Source organism: Taeniopygia guttata, chromosome 3, assembly GCF_048771995.1.
Source record: "Taeniopygia guttata chromosome 3, bTaeGut7.mat, whole genome shotgun sequence".
In the NCBI taxonomy this organism is placed as follows: Eukaryota; Metazoa; Chordata; class Aves; order Passeriformes; family Estrildidae; genus Taeniopygia; species Taeniopygia guttata.
Window position 1 is genome coordinate 23,744,503 of NC_133027.1, and position 15,498 is coordinate 23,760,000.

General features: G+C 35.4%; 1 protein-coding gene and 1 long non-coding RNA gene across 3 annotated transcripts in view; both read right to left on the bottom strand.

Moving 5' to 3' along the window:
- CSMD1 (CUB and Sushi multiple domains 1) overlaps positions 1-15,498 on the bottom strand; it is a 1,058,834-nt gene that overhangs the window by 435,154 nt on the left and 608,182 nt on the right. The window lies entirely within an intron of this gene.
- The window catches only part of LOC140683513 (uncharacterized), a 56,556-nt gene that overhangs the window by 38,474 nt on the left and 2,584 nt on the right, over positions 1-15,498 (bottom strand). The window contains exon 1 of the long non-coding RNA XR_012054682.1: positions 26-15,498. This exon is cut by the window's right edge and continues 2,584 nt beyond it. This is a non-coding gene — a long non-coding RNA (uncharacterized lncRNA). The remainder of the gene's footprint in view (positions 1-25) is intronic.

The following is a 15,498-nucleotide window of genomic DNA, read 5'->3' on the forward strand; positions in this document are numbered from 1 at the left end:
TGCTAATTTTCCCAAGAAGAAAGACAGAGAAGGATTTGCCAGACTGAAAACATCAGTTCAAATAACTGATTGTCCTGACACATAAAACTTCAAGCAAAATTGCATATTCACGACTAAGGAAGGATGTTTAAGGAGTAATGATACTCATGCAAGATTTAGAAAGCCCTAGGTGAACTTTCTCTTCTGAAAGATTGCATTAGTAGGACAGCTACATAAATTTGAAGCCTGATGAAAAAACAAGTAAAAGGAATGAAGTACCTAAAGTATGACCTTAGTGGAATTTAAATACCCAGGGCCCAAATTCTATTACTAAAAATCTGTGTAAACTAATGCTGACAATTGAAGTGCTAAAAATGTTCTTATCATTATTATTTCCTTAGTTAATTGTTTTATTTTACTTGAGCATTCTCCTGACATTCTTCTTCTGCATGTGCCTTCTGTCCTGAAAACCAATTGCCAATTTGGCAATCAGATCATTAAGTAATGATCCAAAAGCTCATTGTTCTATCATTGAGGTCTTACATTGTGTAGAAACTCCAGTTAGAACCACAGCTTTCCTTCAAAGCATGGGAACAGGAAGACATGGCCACTTTTATGCAACAACACTGTGATGCAGCAAATCTGAATAAATTTTCTTTTGTGCCTGAGGGAAACCCACATTTGTAATCTTTTCCAGAATATTTTAACTGTTTTGATGTAAGGACACTTTCAACCTTTCCTGATGAATTTTTATGAATTTTTAAAGAAGAACACAAGTTTATTTGGTTAAAAATAGGCATAAAGCAAAGTTATAACCTAGTATAGCCAAAAATAGGATTCATTTTTGAGTCCCTTCTCCACAGTTTCTTTAGACATTTTACAAGTGACAGGCTTTGAATGAAATACCTAAGCAATTCTGAAAATTCTGGTCAGACATAAATAGAAAGCACAACTTTTAGATATAAAACAAGTAACAGTATGAAGCTGACCTACTGAGAAGGTAAAATGTGTATTTCTACAAATAAGCCTTCTCAGAGGCTGTTCTGAAATCCCACTTGGTCAACATGATTACAAGAAAAAGACACAGGAAAAGTCTTTTGTCCAGATTAACGAGCAGTGGCCACTGGAAAGCCCAGTATAAATGCAATATGATTTTTTCAGTAAAGAAAATGTCTTTTTGTTTGTTTTTGGGTTTTTTTTTTTTGGTGGGTTTTTTGGAGGTGGGTGGAGGAGGGGGTGGTTGTGTTATTGTTGGGGGATTTTGTTTGTTTGGATGGTTTCTCTATTTGTTTGGTTTTTTGATTTTTTTTTTTTTATTTTTTACATTTTTTAATTGTTATAGTAACTGAATTTATTAAGGATTTTGACACCCTAGATTGATTTTAAGAACATTTCTAACTTGCAATCTTTCTGTCAAGTTGGGATTTATTACATAAACAAATGCCAAAATTGCAATCTAGATCTGATCAATATAATGAATGTGCTATGGAACTGATGTTGTATCTTGAAAAATATCCAAAGCAGAAGAAAGAATCAGACATCAATTAGATATGCTGGGTGCGTCTAAATTTAGAACGTAAAACCTCAGAAGATCCTATTTGAAATTCTAGACGTAGCCTTAATTGACTTGTAATTATTCTCTTACAGATCTGTAAAATTGTAATTAATGCTCCAGTCTTTGAGAGATATTTTATTTTAATGTAATTTTCTTCCTAATAGATTGACCAAAGATCATTTACTGTGTATCTTTGTACATACTAAGAAATATCCAGTATCTGCTACAGGCAGCCTACTTATCCTGTACTTGAAGCTTTCAATACACTTCTGTCTCCTCAAGCGTAATTTCACCAGTAACTAAAAATGCCTTATAAAACCAATATTTAAATATAATAAAAACGCAAAATATGTTTAACAATACTGAAGCCAAAGTGGGTATTAGTAAGTTGTCATTAAATTGTTCTGTGTAATTGAGCACCTTAATAATAATTATATCATTCAATCTTTGTCTACCTTAGCATTTAAATATACTAGGAATGTTTGAACTGCAGGATATTTTCGTTTTTGCTGACCATAGGCATATTGAAGTTAGATGCATGCCAAAATTATTTGACTTGACTTCCTTTGTGTGAAAAAAGACAGAGTGGAGGTATTTGCCCCAGAGTCCCCACACAACTGTTAGAAGGAAATGTTCTTTGCTCAATTTGAGATTTGGGTAACTAAAAGGAGTTTTCTGCATGCAGGTGGTCTATGAAGAGGTGCTTAAGATCCTGTTTGCATCTAGAGAAGACTTAGGGCTTATTTCCATTTCCTAGATACCCTTAAGCATGAAGGGACATTTTAGATATTCTAGGCTATTCAAAAACTTCCACATGGATTTTTCAGAAGTAACATGGAGACCTTTGGAGCCCTGTCACATTCTGGAGCATCAACTTCGTTGCAGCTATGTGTCAGCAAATAAATCAGCCTGTTAGTGTCATTTTCAGAAGACTAAATTATCCCTGTGAGGCTGCAGTATTCACTCCAGCAAGCTCAGAGGCCTTACATATGTCTAAGCAACATACATAGATAGCAAATAAAATGCCAGTAGATGGCATTATATCCCAAGATCTTACATAGTGATTTGCATTAAGAAATACCAAAGTCAAGTGCTCAGTGAACCACTTAGTTACTTCACGTCTTGTCAGCATGGAATTTTGTTTGCTTATTTTCAGGAATGTGATTCAAGAACTTTTAAGCAGCAATGTGTTGATGGTTTGAGACAAAAAATTTTCCCTGAACAGTTGAACTTAGAGTATTGGACACACTCTGTATCATTTTCAGCTTTCTGACTGTTTGTGTACTGTTTCAAAGATCTGCCTAACCCAATTTCAAGAAAGTGATACCTACCACAGAGACTGCTTTGATCAAATTTCTCAGACCATGCTGAACCTACGTGGATCTGGACATAAATGCCTTTGATTATGCACTTCTGTTTCCCACAAGAGACCAGCTACAGGCAAAAAAACTAACTGAATTATGTAGAAGCCACAAGCGTAGGCTCCAGTTTTTCCTGTTCCTTGACTTTTGACTGAATTTGACATCTGGAGTACAGCACCAGTCTGAGATTCAGCCTAAAGTAAAAATTTTCTACCAATCTATTCCAAGTATCAGGAGTCAGCCTTGTGAATCTCACTTGAGAATCTGAGTGCTAAAATACAGACAATGGTAATACTGAATATCACCTAAGCTGTTTTGCTGAATGGTTGTCCAGCACTGCTTCTACTGGGATGCAGTTACATCTAAGAATTAGTGAATATTTCTGAGCTGGGCAGGATTGATCCATTTGTCACTACTATGAATTTTCTCACAATGTATGACCTTGTCTATATAGATCTTTCTTGAAGCTATTACCTGCAATCCCAGGGGATGTTTTACCTTTTCCAAAAATAAGTAAAAACAGAATTATGAACTAAAAATGTTGCTGCAAAAGGTAGCCGACATGAGAAAGTATGAGGACAATGGACACTGAGATAAGAAAGGCTTCATTCAGTAACAGACTGAGCAAAAAATTAAACCCCCAGAAATAGACCCAAACTGGAACATGACACAGATTGTGAACAACAGCTCAGTTGTGTCAGGGCTGCTCTGGCTGCTGGCTCCAAGTAGCCTCCAGTGCCTGGTTTTGAGGGATTTGTAAATTCCAGTGAGACAGCTGGGGCTGCTGCACCTCGACTTTTGCACTGGGAAGTAAGCATGGGCTGGAGAGAGGCAACCAGGCCAAGATAGAATGTCACCCTCTCCAGAAAATGCCACTTGCTGTGGTAAAAGCCTTCTTCCTACTTCCCCTTCTCCAAACCATCCAATTACCTACCTGACTTTTTGAAATCTTTTTTTTTTCCTCTGTGAAGCCCCAGAGAGTCTCACTTAGAGGTATGCTTGCTGTTTTTGATAAGTGCTATCCATTATTAACAGAATTTTCATGTTGAAAAGTCTACTGTTTACTTCCAAAAGAGCAATGCTAAACTGAAACATCTAAGGAAGGATTGCCACTTGCCGAGTCTGTTGGTAGAAACACTGCCAGTAGTAAAGGAAACAGAGAGGAATCGCTGTTGTTCATAAATAATACATAGAAGATGAAAGCAAGAACTAAAGAACCACCTGTGCAAGTCATACCAAGCAAAAATACATTTTATCATAAAAGTTAGTGAAAAAAAAAAGGCTTGGTAATTATGAAAAGCAAGAACATTTAAAGCTGGATCTTCTGTTCCTGTGGTAAAGACAATGCTATCTCAATTTTTTTTTCTTTTTTTTCTTTTTTTTTTTGAGACTAGAAAATCATGAGTGGTTTACCACATAACCAAAATATGATCAAGAAAAAACAGCAGTTAACAAGACAGGATTTTTCAAAATCACTGGTTTAACTCTAATTGCATTATCATAAATACAAATAAATCCCAGTGACTTCAATAGCTTACTGTCATTTTCTGAAAGTTTTTTATTTTCTCCCTCTGCAATATAAATATGTAACTTCTTTAGCCTATACAGGTGTAAAACTGTACATGATGCCCTTTTGGAAAGAGAGGAAGAAATGACTGCTGACATTCCTTAATACACTGTCTGATACTTCAAATTTATTGAAGTAAATACATGGAATATTAGAATTTGCATAAAGTATTATACAGCATAGAAAAGGATCACCTAAGCCAAAAATAAGTGTTAGGAATGAGGAAAATTTGTTTAATAGTGTTGAAATCTGTGAAGACTAAACATTGAATGAATTTAAAATCTATGGATTTTGCAATCCTTCCATGACAGTATAAACTCATTTTTATGCAATGCTCAAAAAAAAAAAAAAAATTGCATTCAGACTGAACAGTAGTAACTACTGCACTATCATAGACAAAGATTTATTCTTGACTCTTACAAGATCTGTAATCAGAAAAATAATTCCAAATAACATGCATATAATTTAGCCATTTAGTTAAATTGAGATAAATGTGCTAAGTAAAACATGCTGCAGTCTGGTATGACAGAGATCTCAACTACTTCCTTCAATCAAAAAAATTAGTTCAATTGATTCCCTGCTGCCTTTCTTAGATGAAGACACAACCCAAATTAAAATGTCCTTAAGCCACACCTCACCATTTCCAAGGCAAAATAATGCATGTAAATGACAGATATCCAGATATTTTTTACAGATATCCACATCGTACCTACACAGGTATATACGTTTCCACATATAAAATACTAAGCTAATAAAAACATGCACCTAGTTTAACATTTTCTGGAATATTTCAGCTATTCTCTCACATCTATTTTATTGCTTGCAGAGCTAGCACCATTTGGGTAAATACCTACCAACGTCTGTAGTCTGTACTGCAAGATAAGTGACTTTTTAGACATTAATCCTTTAAGCAAGCCATGTGAATTTGAAAAGTAACAAGGTAGAAATCATAAAAAGACTTGTGTTGTCTGAAGTAAGGCACAATCACTTAATGAGAAATAAGCCAGCCTTTTGCTCTAGTGTCATGGTCATATAGTCTTGGTTCATCTTACCTCCTCCCTGGTTCCTCAGGTCTATTTCTGCCTCTTTTTGCCACTTGCCCAATCCGTTACCTCCTCTGTTTTAACCACTCCCAAAGCCTCTGGACTTTTCTCCCTCCCTTTTATAATTTATGTAATTTTAACTATTTTTGCTTATTAATCTTTGAGTTTACACCAGTGAATATTAATAATTTACCCAGAGAATATTAGCCATTTACCATTCTGTCCTGCTTTGTTATTTTTCCACATATGATGATGGGGAGGAGGGTGCAGTGGCAGAGCATCTGCGTTCAGAGACCTGACATATGTGATGCAAAGCTGAAATGAACCTCTCAACATTCATCCATTACCTGAAAACTTTTCATATTCTGGTCAGTATATATTTACACTTGGTCAATATATACATTTAAACTGAGATAAATTCCTAGGAAATTCACATAAAGGGGAAAAATATTGCTTTCTTAAAGAATAATATTCTAACACCAGCTCCATGAACAACCATAGTAGGAAAGATTTTGAAACATTAGGAAAATATCAAATAGAATAAATTTATTTTTAACATATCTGAAATATATAACAAAAGAAAATTTATTTTTAAGATATATGAAATCTTATTGTTGAAAAGTATTTTTTGAAGGCTACAAACAGTGCAGAAAATAGTAACTACTGATTAAAGTAGATAAAAATAAAATTGGTTATAACTACATATTTTCTAAGAAAGTATTTCTTTAGAACTTCTATCACATAAATTTTATGTTGTTCAAAATTTGTATGGAAGACTTACATAAAAGCATCTGCCACACATTACATCCAACATTTTTTTTTAAAAATATAAGCAGATTTAATGGTGTTAAAGTCTTTCATTAACATTTTGTGTTCACATTTGCAGCTGAAAAACTCTTAAAATATTTCAGAGATCACATTAGGGTCATGCTCAAGATGACTGCAGTCAATGGAATGGCAGTGGAATGACCAGGTCACCTGCATGGGTCACCTGTGCCCCACTGCACCCACCTGACCGGGCTGCAGGGAGCAGCCAGGCAAAGGGAAGGCCCAGGGGAGATGTCCCATGGGGAAGTGGACTTTGCAGGTGTATTTCAGTTTGTGTGCACATCCATACAGACATTCTGCATAAGGCTCGTGAGGGACTTCACCATGGTGTGTAAGTAATTGTAAGACATGATTTATTTTCAGTGGCAGACTTCACTAGGAATTGAAAGTGCTCAGCATCTTGCAGGTCTGGACACAGAGGCTGCTTTACTTAAAACATAAGAAAGAGAAGTGACCAACTGTGCACAGTGTTTAACTACAAAATATACATAAATCCAGTGTTTTTTTCAGTCATTCTGAAGTCAGCCTTAAATAGTTCATGTAAAATGTGTATACAGAATATATGGATGCCTAAAATGCAGGCATTTCGTTACTGTCAGGCACTAATAGATCAATTTGCTTGAGTGTTCCCTGACAAAAGAATACAAAATTATTTTAGCCAGAATCTGCTATTGTAGCTGGTATTATGGAACTAATGGAGAGTGAAGCTGTGATACTTCCTACAGCTAGCCAAAGGCATACCATATGGAATAGTAAGGCAATGCAACAAAAACTCTAATGCAGGGAGGAAAAAAAAATCTAAGCTAGAAAAATTATACATTGTGTATAATTTAAATTATCTGGAAGTTAATTTCACATTTATGAAGGGAAAAGAAAACATAGATCCTAAAATATTCAGAGAGGCATAGGTTAATGCTCAGGATACTGTGTGTTTACACATTCATCTTCAAATTGCTGAGAAGGCTTGAGATATTTCTGAGAACTTCTAGGGCAAGACATTTTTTTTGACTGCCAAGTAATTAGCATGAATTATAAATGCAATTTTCTTCTATAATTAGTATTTTAAACCAGGAATTCTGCAAAATCAGTATTACTGACAATAACAGGAACAGAGGCTCTGACTTGGCAATGGAGAAGGGAGTTCTAGGGAGAGCAGAAGGTGGCACATTCTTCTCCATGACAGCAGTCCCTGAAACTGCCTCCAGTGGGCTCTTCAGCCACCTCAGGCAGTGACCAGAGCAGAAAGTTCCCTTACAGCAGGTAGGAGGAATATATCGCATGGTGCCCCTACAAATATATCCATGCCATGGAAACAAAGACTGCTGTGTTAGTAAAGGGGTGTCCTCATTAATGCTTCTGTTTAAAAAGCAAGCAAGAATCCCGTAAAGGCTGTTTCCAAGCATAAAGGACCTTGTTTCTGCATATCATTTGGCAATTTTTCCAGGAAAATGGTTTAAATGTAATTTACTTCTGTACAGCACATATTTATGTCTTGTATCACTATCATTGAATCATTAAGGATGGAAAAGACTTCTAAGATTATTGGCTGCAAGCCCCTCAACCCAACACTGTGTGGTACACCACTAAGCTAAATAAAAATATTCTCAAGGACCTCATCTTGATGTGCTAAATGTGGTTCAACAGAAGCCATCAGAAAAAAATTGCAGGATACATAAACTTACCTAAACCAAAATGAGTGACAGCAATGTTTTGTTACACTGAATGTCATGTAAGTTTCATCTTGATGACACCACATAGCAAAACAAAAGGGAAATTAAACAGATTGTCAGATTTTTTATATATGACTGTCATACATTTGAACTTTTGTGTGTGATAGAGACACACCAATTCAAACTTTGTAAGAAAAGAAATGTATTTTTATGTAATTTAAATATATGACAATCCCAAGCATATACTGATTGGAAATGATACTAGTGAATCTTTATTCAGCTTAACTTGTATTTACTGTTTTTATTGAAAAAATAAGGTATACAGCTGCTCAGAGCAATTATGCAAACAAGAAAGAATGTTCTCAGCTGTGTTCTTTAGACCCCTCTTACCAAGAATTAGCATATATAATAATAACATTAATTAGGAAATGTCAGAATGTTTTAATGTTAACAAAGATGAAATCATATGACAGAATTACACTGTGCTAGAAATAATTTTACTAGAGCATTTTAATTTTTGTTTATATGTCATCTTTGTTTTTTGTGAAACTGGTAGGAAGGCAAAAATCTGATCAGTATTTTATGCTAGCTTCTCTTTCTGACGGCACATGGAATCTGAAAAATTAATAGCTATGCATATGGACAAAAAATCAGCAGAATTAATGGAAACCTAAATCCTTTTCAATATCTTTTGTTTCAGTTTAAAGCTCACAGCCTGTCCTTTTAAAATTTCAAAAACATGGTATTACCCCTCTGCCAATATGTTAGGAAAAAAAAACCAGCCAAATGTAGCTTAGTTTCATATCTAAAACATAAATGTACTAATGGGTAAGATCAGTTCATTGATGCTAATATATTATGAATTTTGAGATTTTTTAAATGTATGTATATATGTAACTATGCATGTGCATTGATGCTGCAGGAAGTATTGGAACAACATGTAGCTGGCCCAAGTTTAGCTTTGTTAAGTCAACTGGCTCAATTATGTGAGAGGGGTGGTCAGTAGATGTAAAACAGAATAGGAGGCTAAAAAGGAGTGAGGTGACTGCTCCTTAACTTCTGTAGGACAGAAGGACAGATAAATGCTAGTTCCTAACCTTGAAGGGGTAAGATCCCAATGGAAATGTATCTGAAAGTTACTTATTTGTCATGTGAATGCTTAGGCTTATTCGAAAATTTCCACACACGTGCCTCTATAGTTAAGTCTATTGCAGCAAAGTTAAATTTTTGCTTACTAAAGATATGCATTTGAAGATGAAATACACACACTATGTTTCATTATGTAAACTGTAAATTTGGATAAGTGATGTACAAATTCACTAATTGTCCCACATGGCCCTTCAGCTGTCTCCTCATTGTATCATTCCGATCTGTCACTTCGCTGCAGAATTCAGAATGCTTTTGGCATTTGTAATCAAAATGGAAATACTTAACAACAATATAATTAGTCAGTAGAAATTTAAGGGGCAGGAATCAAACTAAATTATTTGTCCGTGTGAACTCTGAGAAAAGGCTTACCCCACTACATGCTGATCTGTGAAATTACTTTGCTAGTATTAGGATTTTTTTCCTCTCCACATTTTAAAATATTTTATCATTTAGATAACTAAATTTATAAATTTATGTTAATTGCTTAATTTAAAATTTTATTTTAGGAATCCATCTGCTTTGTATGCTAAAAGCATAGTGAAAATGACAGTCTGAATTAGTTTGCTTTTGGAAAATACTGACCGCAACAGTATATCTGTGCTTCCAGAAGAAAATGGTGCAAACAGCATTTATTTTATACACTAATTCTTCTGGTAGGTGTAATGCACTGTAAAAAGAGTCTGAAGCAGTTTTGTCTATATCTAGTAAAAATAAAACCAGCCCAAACCTCAAAATTAAAACCTCCTTCTGCTCTACAAGTCATTGAAGTGGAGCACTGCAGGTTTGGCTGCAGTATGTAGTCATTTCTTTAAGAAGCCAATACCTGCATTTTAAAGTAAATGTCTACATCATGAAAAAAAACCAATAGAAAACAGAATGTTCTTAAATATGGGGATCTGAAGTAAGTATAAAGATTGACTAACACCTCTACATTAACAACACTGCAATTGTAAGGACAGTCGATACAAGGACACAGACATAGAATTATTCTATCAAGGAAAAAAGTAGTTCTCCAGCCCACAGTGGTTGTTACTCTGTCTTAGAGAAATACGGAACATAATGAGAAACATTTTGTGTCTACTCCTGCTCCTGAAACTATCTATAATCAGCTTTTCTTAAGTTAATCAACTTGGATCCAAATAATGGTAATATTTTTCCTCTCACATTATTTTAATATTCCAATTCTTGCTTTATTTGGTGACTCCATGATTTCCCCAGATATCTAGTAAAAACTTTATTACAGTATGCTGATGTACGGTTTTTCTTAAGTTGCAGAAATTTAGTTGAATAGATTACTTTTCTCTTTGGAGGTTTTACTTCTGCATGAGACAAAACATAATTTATGTTTATATTTTCAGTATCTTCTGGTAAGATCTATTACTTTGATCACTTTAGTGGTCTTCTAGAACTTCTGGAAATATCAAGAAATAACCTGTACTAATTTGACTTCCTTTTTGCTAAGGACCATAACTTTTCATAAGAACCAAAACATAACATACATTCTAGATTGTTACCAGTGCATTTTTCAGTGACTAAACTTACTTATTGGCTGTCACATCATCATCATCATCTAAGTGAAATTTGCCCTGCGGATAAAATACTTCAGGTAGGTGTCTTCCTGCATGCTTTTAAAAGCTGCAAGGCCTTTACTTCCATTAACACAATGATCTCAGTCACTGATTCCTACAGACCTTTTCAGCTGTGTCAGGCAGGGTCCAGTTACTGAAACATATTGGTCCAGTAAATTTAGGATGCTCTAGGTTTGCCAACACAGACTATGTGTAGTCTGTCAAATTTGCAACAATATGGATAGAAAAACATCTTTAAAAGATTGGTTCAGTCACCTAAATGTAGACATCCAGCACCACTTTAGCATGAGGCTAACAGGATAACATAAAGAACCACCCAGCAGGTGGTGGAGTGGCAACTGGAGACCAACCAGGATATCCTAGAATATCTCTTACCATACGGCACATCCTACTCCTTAGTGACTGATAATACAAATACTTTATTTTCTTTGGTGGTTTTCAATTTTCACTTTATGACTAATAAAGTATGTGATTTTGAACATCTATTATTAAAACTATTCCATTTCTATTAGTTCAGTCTTCAAGGTCATGTAATTCTTCGTCTGTGTTCTTTTTAATATTCTTGTGCTTTAATATGCCTCCTGATTTCTGTAACATGAATGTATTTCAATAGCATGCTGATGAATTTTGTGCCAAGGTCCTTACCGGAACCCATAAACAACATCAGTCTGAAGTTCTTTGAGAATTTAACTAGTCATACATCCTCATAAAGACAGTTCCCTCTTAGAGTACTGCAGTAGGCTGACCCTGGCTGGATGCCAGATGCTCACAAAAGCCACTCCATTGCACCCCTCCACAACTGGGCAGGGGAGAAAAATATAACAAAGGTGCATGAGTTAGGATCCATGAGATATCTCTCACCAAAATTCCATCATGGGCAAAATAGATATTAATTTGGGATATTAATTGAATTAATTAGTAACAAAATGAGAGCAGGATAGTGAAAAACAAAATAAACCCTAGAACTATCTTTGCACCCCCCCCCCCTTCCTTCCCAGTTCTACCTCCTCCCCCAGCAGTGCAGGGAGATGGGAATGGGGGTTATGGTCAGTTCATCACAAGTTGTTTCTGACTCTTCTCAGGGAGACGAGTCCTTCCCCTGTCCAGCCTGCAGTCTCTCTATGAATTTCTCCAGTGTGAATCTGGAGCTGTCGGGCATCGGCTCTGCTGGACATGAGGAAGCTTCTTCTCACAGAAGCCACCCCTGTAGAACCCCTTACCAAAACCTGGCCCTGCAAACCCAATACAAGTGCCAAATTTCTGGACCTACTGTACATATACCATGTCTGTATGCACACTTGCACAGTTAAAACCAGAAGCCATTACAGAAGAATGGAAACAATTATTGGCCTTTAGGACAGGCAATCAGAATGCTGGTTTGAGAATATTTCTGTCTCAAAGTGTTAGGCCTAATATGTTATTATGTATTCCAGTGAAATTGCATTGGGTTTTATTTTCTATGTATTTATGTTATCATTCAACTTGCTTTAGTGCAATGTAAGCAGGACTCGGGAGCAATCATCACTAAAACTACTTTTCTGCCTGCCCCTAAATACGAGAACTGTATTTCATAGTATTAATTATTTCATCCCCATGTTAATAAATTAATCATAAAACCATTTTACTTGACCTGAGATTTCATTACATAATTTTAGGTTAGAGATTATCTTGGGTTATCCTACTCTGGGATCATTAAACACTGTATGAGTAAGCAAAATTCAAAATAATTTCCATTTGCACATTCGTGTTGATCATCCTGTATTTGTCCCTGTACTCACTAGTATGTGAAACAGAAAAATGTAGTTTAATCTCTTAGGTTGAAACTTAAATTATCAGTAAGATTCTTACTCAATTAGGACTTTTTTTTGTCCTTTGTCATGTTAACTTTAGTAAATTCAGTTACATACCAAAAGAAAAGCTTCCACTTATTCTGATAATTTTCATTTTGTCTCCTTCCCAACTTCAGTACCATTTGTAACCAGAAACAAACAAAGATATCATAATTTTTGTTGAAACATATAGCAAAGTAATTGAAGCTCATGGAAATCCAAAGACAATTTTCTCTTCTTCTATCCTAAAATTTTTTTAGGATAACTCAAAGACTTTATTGCAGCATAAGAATAAGTAACAGGAAAATAATCCATACAGCTACACCACCTTTGAAGCCAAATTTTGCAGACACTTTCTTTTAAGGTGTTTTTTTTTTCCCCCTTCAATTAGTATTACTCACTGAAGAGAAAGGTTCCATAATAACTAGCCTAAGGTTTTATTGGTTCATTCAGTGGCTTTCCTAATCAGTGGCTTTCCTAAATTATTCTACTTTTTCAAATTATTTCTGTTGTTTATTTCTTTTTGTCATATTTTTCCTTTCAGCTTTGTTTCTTTTCATTTTCTTGCCTCTTTCCTCTTTTAAAGATATAATGATCAGTGGGACACGGAAATGTTAAAGGTTAATAACTCAATCAGCCATTTGCAAAAGGAGTGAGTTCTTTGCTGAGGCCAGGTTTGTACCCCCCAAATGAAGGGGAAAAGGAGAGCTTTTGGCTCTGTGCTGGCAAAATCTCTGATCTGCATACCCACCCCTGGAGAATGGCCATGAGACATCGACCTTTGTTTGGCAACAGGCTGGCTTGTGAGCCAGATAAAGGAAAGGCCGATAAGCAGATCCAGCAAGATGGCATAATGCTTTTTATAGTGCAAATTTTCTCCCACCTCCGACTTGAGGAGGTATCATAAAAGCCTGAAGGTATACATCTCTTCTGAGAAGACACAGATAACTCAACTAAGCAGGGTCAAAGAGCTGACATGTCCTTAGAAAGAGCCATAAACCATCTGAGACTCCCAAGACTCGTTTCTGGGTCCTTCCACCAGTGTTGCATCAGACAGGGTAAAACTGCCCCTGCAGCAGAGGTGCTTGGGTGTTCCCCTGGGAACATGAATGTGTATTAACCCATTGAACTTTTGTTGTTGGGGCTTCTCCCACCCCCAACACATCAAGACCGCAACAATCATTTTGAGCAACTGACACTGAAACTACAACAATGAAGTCTCATTGCTGGACCCACATGTGGTGATATTTCTCCTCTCCACTACTTTCTCAGCAGGATTATTCTGGACACCTACTTTCACAGATAATTTAAAAATAATTAATTAATTGCAGGTTTAGTGTATATAGTAAAATTCTTATAGATCCTTTCCTTTAATAGGACTTGCATGGAAAATTTTTCAACAGTATGGGTCCCACACTGGGACAATAGAGATCTTCAGAGTGTCCTTTGTATTTAGCCCAACTAAAGTAAGATTCCCCCTGCTTCTTCAAGTTAGAATCAAAATCTGAACAAATATTTAAAATGTAAAAGAAATAAAAAATAAATAGCAATTTGCATATTTTCTTTTTTCCCCCCGAAGTTGTTTGTTTTATTTCCCAATTTATGACAAAGGTAACATATCTTCTAAAATACAGTACAACTGTACAATCACTTCGGTTGCACAGTTGATTACACACACATGATTAGTCCCAGAACTGTTTTAGAGTGTCCAACAAACCATTACTGCACTGTTACCTAACTCCATCAGCAGTGTTTTGTTTCTGAAAACATTATGCATTGACACATTTAAACCAAATCACTCCTAGTAGTTCAGTGATACCAACATAAGCTTTTTCAATAAAAAAAACATACCCAAGCAATTTCACTGAGAAAAGTCCTGATCTCTTTCTCACTCTTTTAGAATTTTATTATATTTAATTATAAACATTCCTCTGAAAACTATCCTGTATAAAAACTGTTCAATCAAACACACAGATCCTACAGTAATGAAAGATTTCCCCTGCCCAAATAAGTTCTTTACTAATATGGCTTCTCTCAAATAATTTCACTTCTAGTTCTCCCAAGGAAAAAAAAACAAAAAAAAGCTTTTCTTCCACAATTGTCTTCCACAACTGACACTTCTGGGAAAGAAATGGATGCAAATTGAGGATCGTATTTTAATTAGTATACTTTAAATTGCAAGATAGCTGCCTTAATTGATTTCAAATAGCATGGCAAAACATTAAGACAAAGAGAAATAGCATCCTAATTTAACGCTCATTTAATAGGAATTACTGATTTTAAGTTCCAGTGCAGCTGCTTTCATGGAGTCTCTTACAACCATGACTGAAGAATAGCTTAATTTTCAAACAAATCTAGTTACGGCAATGAAAACTCTTCAGTGAAAATGTTCTTAAACAGGTTTCAGCTTTGCTGCAAGGCTTACATTTCAGAATCTAAGCTAAGTAACAAGATCAGATCTTTCTCTGTAAGCAGAGATCTACTTTTTAACAAGTGTTCTTTTATTTGTGCCTTGCAGGTTTGCAAAATTGGATTAATCTCTCTCTGACGCAAGCATATCTCACAGTGATGGATTCAAGCTATGTCTTTGGCTTCTAAATTAATCCAGAGTTTGGTTACTTGAACTGCATTTTCTGTGAAGAAGCAAAGTGTCTCTGTTACAGCTAGACACCAGTCTCCAAACACTGCATATGCAAAGGCAAAAGCAAGAGTCCTGTCACATTCTCTGGGACTCAAAATGGCACAAGTATTCTAACTTTTGTCTAATTTTAAATATTCTCCCATATTACAGGTACTCATATATTTCATACATACCCAGTACTTAAACACACTGCTGAATGCACTACTTTCCAAATGGAATAACCTAAAAGTGTCATTACTGTATTTCCAGAGAAATTATACAGAATATCCTTAAAATAGTATAAATAT